Here is a 7,176-nt window from a genome sequence, read left to right as displayed (position 1 = left end):
AACAGTAATTTTGAGAATGAGTTATTGTTTGGAAATTCCAATTAACTGTTTTAAAGCCTTCTTGCCAGCCTTGTAGAAAAAATATTTGGTTTAAAAGCACTGAAGCTGTTCTTTAGAGATTTATCTTAAGAAGAAAGTGAAAGCTCATTGTTTTAAAAATTCTGGGCAGTTATTTCTACCAGTTTTTCAAAATTTTCATCTTACATCACAGAGTGGTTTGATGTGAAAGGCTCCATTTCATTCTAGAGAACCTTACCAAGTCAAAACGTTTCAGTGGTGTTCATAGGAATTGGACATCTGAAAAGTTTAACACCTCTAAAAACACCATCACAGAAAACTATTACATGATATTGTTAGGAATCCATTGTGTGATGCCACAGACATTGTTTTACAGTAGTTTTGAGATAAGCTGTTGGCCTACAATTTTTTTTATATCCATACTATGTACATACAGAACATTGTAAGGCAAAATAGTCACTAAAGTAAAAGTATTTTTCAGATTTATCACTATTTGATTATTACCAACAAGACACATGTGTGTTCACTGGTGGTTTTGCATAGTAAATAAAATGTCAGTATTGCATTGTAGACATTGTTACTCCTGGTTCTGATCACCACCACTGTAAAGACAACAGAATCAGCAGGTTTCACTACAATGTAGAATTACACATCGTATCACTCTGAATGACTTTGTTTACACACCAGTGACTAATTTCTGAAGAAATTTTAGGAAACTGGTGGAATTCCACCCAAACACTACTGTACAGCAACAGGTCTTAAACAGTGTGCACAGTGTCTTTTGTTGTGCAGGTTATCCACTTCAGGCCCTTTCTTTTCTTCTTTGTTGTATTCATTTTGCACTTTGGTTTTATGCTGGAGGAATATGTTTGACTGTTATTGCACATAAGTCATTCTCTTGGAGAGCACAGAGGGAGAGGCAGCCTTGGGTAAGCGCTCGCTCTGGCACCAGGCTGACCTTTGCTTTGGTGAGCGTTCCTCACAGAGGCATAGCTAAACCATATGCCAGGGCCACTCAGCGCCACTGTTTGGGTTTTAAATTGTGTTGAGTGCCATTTGTGTCACATTTAAAATGCTAACGGTACAGAATGTCATTTGTGGAATCGGGGCGTTTGCTCCAGAAAATTAATTCGGCTTACTCCCGGATCTGGGCTCCTGTCTCCAGGCCAGTATTATGCTACCCCTTTGACAAGAGTAATATTTAATGAATAAGACTATTAATAACACTAGGGTCTCAGGGGGATATTTCTTGGTAACGGATAGGAGCAGACAAGATTACGTATGACAGAAAGGGCATTGTGAAGGGCTTCGTTTTTTTATGCATCCTAAAAGATTAGATATGTGTGTGTGTTTGTGTGCGCGTGTGTGTGTGTGTGTGTTTGTGCATCCTCAAAGTGAAGCCGTTTGTTCTCTAGGGCTGTGTTCAAAACATTCAATACAGAAATATTTTTTGGATCTTGTGGTGATAGGCATATCCAATCAGTGACAGCTGTATCAATATGAATTTACTTTTACATGATACATATGTGCACAAGTAAAACATGCTGCATTCAAGTTTAAGAGAGGTCTGATTTTAAATTTTATTTATTATTATTTGAATGAAAGGCTAAAAAAGCTCTGGTAGGGATGCACCAATATGGGTCTCATGGGCTAATACACTATTATTACATATTTTAATTACGTAAAAAATGTGGAAAATGGAATCGGATTAAACTCGACTAACAGTACAAGAAAAAGGCAACACTTACTTGTACAGGGTTACGAACCCTAAATTAGCCTAAACATTCAGCTCTTCAGTAGTACTTCATGAAATATCAGTTTGAAATGTATATCTGTCAGATCTAAACAACAACACGTTTTTTGAGTAACTATCTGTTGATACAAATATGATTCCAAGATTACTGTGCAGTTTGGGAGAATTCTGATTTGGGGAAACTGATGGCATTTGTGTGCATGAATTAAATGAGAATCTTTTCATAACTGTTAACTGTTAAAGCATTAATACTTCTTGCTAGCTGTGTTCTTGAGTTAATGTCACTTTAACAGACCCTGTAAAGTTTGGTTTGTGTATGTAGTGAGTTAGTAGAGAGTAGTTTGTAGCTGCTGTGTTTAGCACTTATCCATGAACATTTTGGTTGCTTTGTTTATGCCTGCAGCCCTGATTAGTCTTGTAGTGATGTTTAATTCTAAATGAGTGGTGTTACTGTGTATTTTGTGGTCAGTGGACACACATGCATGTGTGTCCAAATATGCGTCCCAGGCTGCTTCCTTTGTGATTTCAAATGTAGAAAGTTTTCTTCTGCCTCTCCATGATCTGAGCAGCAAGCCAGAGTGGACCACACATATAATACAGTTCTTTGATATGCCCTTGCAATATTTATTCATTATATTAGTTAAACTTATTTGTAAGGAAAAAGTAAGTAAACACTATGTAAACATTAACACAAAAATGGATCATTTCCACTCTCCCCAACCCATGCATTTCAACCTCTAAATACAGACATTTTTTACTGTTTAAAAGTTTCCATAAGAAGAAAAGAGCAATCAGAAAATGTATCTTAATATCTCTGTAACTTGACCTTGACAACAATGAAATTAGGTGGAAATCCTCAGTAGAGATCTCAGTAAAGTCACACATGTACTCAGATTAGCCGAGATGATGATGCTCATGTTTATCTGCACCTTAACTAAAGACAGGAGTGCCACCTTTTATCATTCAAGACTAAGAGCTTTCCCATTTTTGATATTATATGTGACTATTTTAATTTTTATCTCAACCAGAAGTATCTCATGTCTTCTTTTTGTCTAATGCTATCAATGGCTTGGCTCATTGATCACATGTAGCAATATTTGTTTTGTTTTGTCTGTGGACAGCATGCGCATAACGTAAAAATTGATGCGCTGCCACCCACAGTTTGAGCATTTAGACTAGTAAATCTATTGTAACAAAAAATAAGAAAGAAACCTGAGTGAAGCTTAATTGTTCATTTTGACCAAAGTTTAAGAGGAATATTGTATTAGACTGGATTTTATATATGCCAGCTGTATTCGGCTTTAGTCTTCCAAAATTATGATTATGAACTATGATAATTATTTTTGTTCATTAGTGTGATAATTTTTTAAAACAGATTTTAAAGTAAACATTGACAAAAACTGTCTGTATGTCCGTCATTGTATCTTATTGTATAATTTGTATGATGATATGTCGTGTGTGTTTATCATGTGTTATGAAGTTGCTGACAATAACCAGCTCTAGTTTTGTCCACTCTGGAAGGGAAGGCATGTTCTCTCACATCCTTTAAATGAAGTTGTGTGTTTGTACATCCCTAAAGATTAGGTGTCTGTGTCCTTAAATACATCTGTGTGATTCTGTGCATTCTTGAAAAGATATGTTTGTGTTTTTGTGCTGTATGCCTGCCCCTTGCACTGCAGCCATCAGTGCTGGTATTCACTCATAATAAATATTTCTGTAAGACTCCAGCTTTCACTGTTTTTCTGTCTGTGTGCTTTTAGCAGCTGCTCCATGCCGTGCAGTCCTATTTCTCATTTCAGTGCAGAGCCATTTGTCTTATGTGAGTGTGTTTGCTCTGGTTGAGGAAGAGAGAGAGAGTTTGCACACACCTTTGTCTTTTATTATGTTCATGAGTGCATGTCTGCCTGCATGTATGTCCATGTGTTTGTTCATCTGTGTCTGCGTGATAATAATAATCACGTGATTCAAGTTAATGTTCCATGAAAACAGCAGGGAGCACTTTAATTATAGACTACGAAAGGAATGCAGCACGTGTACTTGATTGTGTGTGTGTGTGTGTGTGTGTGTGTGTGTATATATATATATATATAAAACAGTAAACACAATTCTTTCATATCAGAAATCAAATGGGATGTGAAAAAAATCCAGTTGTGTGCTACACGGCGAGTGAATTATAGCAGATACACCAGACTTTACGCTACATATACAAGTCCAAATAAATAACAGCTATACTATCCCACAAACACACATCCTTGCATTCATCAGGTAGGGAGTAGATTTTTTCTTTTGATTGATTTTGATCTGCTTTGTTATAGAATGAAGGTTCCTGTTGTAGAGAGGAATACCTTCATATACTTTTCCAGTGCAGGAATGTAATGAAGAATCTGTTGTCTTCTTGTACTTGTATAGAAATAGAAATGGATGTATGTAATTGCTCACAATGTGGCCAGTGTGTATTTTTAGCTCAGTTTGAGCCCTCCTGTCCTGTTTAGTCATGGTGCTGGCCACTGACCCCTGCTTGTCCTTCACACAAAAGTGAAGACCACCTTATAATTGCGGCGGGCGGCAGCTTAAAACCGCCAAATCATAAAAGCCAGGAGAGATCCAGTGAATTACGAGGAAATATGGCCTTCCTTTACAGCGAGGGCTGTGAATGAAGCCATAAAATTATGAGCAGTTTTTATGATGGCCCATTGAAGGGGGATGCTTGTATATTGATGGTTCACAGGCTGTATCCCTCTTCCCCTCGTGCTTGGGAAGAACTGACGAGAGGCCCCTGTGTAACTATTTTTCATGCATTTAATATATTAATTATCCGGTAAATGTTCCCCAGGCAGTGCTTGGGATGCTGGAGAGTGACAGCTTTTCGATGAAGCTCCCCCACCACCCCATCATGCTGCAGTGTATTACGTGGGAAAGGTCGGCCCGGGGTTAATGTAACTTTTTATTTGCTGATTTTTCATAGGCGGGGAGGGAAGCAAGGAGCAAGGCTAGTTTGGAAAAAAGAGAAAGAGAGAGAGAGAGAGAGAGAATGAGGGAGGTGGTGTACGGGGACTGAGGCAGATAACGGCTAGGCAGGCTGTTTTTTTTATTATTGTGTTGTGGTTGGACTTTTCTGTGCCTTGGAGTCAGAAAGAAAATGTCTCACCCAGCCCCCATCTTCCTCTAGAATAGGCATTGTAAAAACCAAATATGTACGTGACTGTAGGAAGAAAGAGAGTAGAAAATAACTACAAGCACAAAGAGGACATAAACAAAGAAAACAAACAAATAAAATAAATAAGAAAAACACCAGATGCTCAGACCAATATTACAACCAACCTCTTTTATCCCATCTAAAATTATGAGAAAAAAAAAACGTTAGCCCTTTCTAGTATTGATACCTGAGTGTTTTTCATATTCTGAAAATTGGCTGAAACACTCCAGTGATGCAGCATGTAATGTAACCATTAGAGTAGACCTCTTTCATTTGCCCACAATTAGGTAGCTGTGCTTTTTGATGGGGGAAACGGCTTTTTAATCACCATATGTAGCCCTGCTAATTCACTGGCTCTGAAGTGCTGTCAAGAAACAATTGAGTGAAGAGGGTCTGAAGTGATCAATTGTCTGTGGTCTCTAGGTGAAGTTCTCATTTTCTGCACATTCCAGCGTCTGATTGAGTTAATTAGACCGCCCTACATTCTGCTGATTGGATGTAAACATTAATATGCCAGAAAATGACTTTGTCGATGTTTACCGCAATGTTCAGAGGCACGCTAAATTGATCAGCTATTGAGAGTCAGATGCCTCTGATTTGATTCCAGTTTGAGATAGCAGGGAGCGGCAGACCTTTCTAAACACAGCGCTGTTGTTTAGCGTCTCTCCGAATAAGGCTTACTGATTTGATTTGTTATGGTGGTTCTAGAATTAATTCAATTCCACTACTTAAAAGTGGGCTCAAACTTTAAGAAATGTTGTGATGAATTTTTCTCTACTGTCCCTGGGTGAAATAGGGGCGCATGGTTCCAGTGCTTATAGAGAGGATCTCCTATAAATCATAGTGTGATGGACTGCACGGGGTGGTTCAATATCTCATCACGGCGCTCTGAACTCAGCATTCGGTGCATTCAGGCGACTCTGGACCCTTTGAAAGGGACATAAATGCTGCACGTCTCTTTTCAAAGTCAACACAGAACCTCTTTGAAGCATTGAGGTGGGTCTTACTTATACCAGCAAGTGGACAAATTCGATGCACATCAAATGGTCTAATGTAAGAAGAATGAGCACCAGCTGTCCAGTATGCACTTAGGCCTGATTCCAGAACAATGTTGCAGAGGATATATTAGAAATAACAGGCATGCACACTGTTTACATTTATACATGCTAGCTAGGTTTGCATTGTTTTCCTAACATTGTAATGAATGTCATGCAGTGTTGAATAATTGAATAAATAGCACCCCTTAGAAGCAAGTTCAGTGCATACTACTTGACTGAACTGCATTTTCACCAAAGCTCAAGCTATGGTGCGAAAGTTTAAAACAGAGGGTGCTATGCATGCATTTAAAACCTTGTAGAGCCAGGCCTGCTTGCGCTCTGGGTGCAGGAGTGTAGCTGTGGGTTTCATGGTTTTCTAAGCCTGGTGGGGGTTATGGTGGTCTCAGCTGGATGCTGTCCTCCTAGAAACCCCCTGCCCCCTCTTGGCTGGCCCCTCTCTGGCACCCCAGCATGTGCAAGCCCCATTAACCCCCGAATGCCTCTCGGTTGCTCCGCTGTGTGCTTAAGCGCTGGCGTTAGTGTAAACGATGTCTCCGTGGCTGGAATGAGCTTTGCACAGTTTAATAGAGGTCCGCAGGTTGACATTAATATAGTGCGGCCAGGCTGAGCAGAGGGCCGCTCTTTGTGATGGGTTGCTGTCATAGTCCTGTGTGGTAGCCCAGTCACACCAGTGCTCTCTCTGAGTAACATCACTGATATGTGCACTATTTAAAAGAGAGGTTCCTAATAAATGGTTCTTGGCTTCAGTGTGAGAGGTTCCTAAATGGTTCTTGGCTTCAGTGTATGATTCTAAAGGTTTTTCCTAAAGTTTTAGTTATAACCCATTGTTACCCCTACCATAAAATACAAACTCACCAGCCACGTGGCTTGGGTGAGATATAGACATGCAACTGGCACTTCAGACATTTGTTTGTAGCATTTGGCCTTTATGTGGATGTATTGGCCAAAGTAAAATTCTCGGTCCACTATGAATCTGATCATTGATATAGCGTTGTTATGTCGCAGTGACATTGCAGTGTGTGGCAAGCTGGTTTGTGCCAGAGGAGCAGTGTCTGCTGCAGTAAGCATATCTCAGTCCTTAAAAGTTTTTCTCTTGGGGAGATTTTATTGAAATCTGGTATTGAAAAGATGTCAGACCTGAGCATTCATAT

The sequence above is a fragment of the Pygocentrus nattereri genome, chromosome 17 (assembly GCF_015220715.1).
Source record: "Pygocentrus nattereri isolate fPygNat1 chromosome 17, fPygNat1.pri, whole genome shotgun sequence".
NCBI classification, from domain to species: Eukaryota; Metazoa; Chordata; class Actinopteri; order Characiformes; family Serrasalmidae; genus Pygocentrus; species Pygocentrus nattereri.
Note: the sequence above shows the minus strand (reverse complement) of the source record.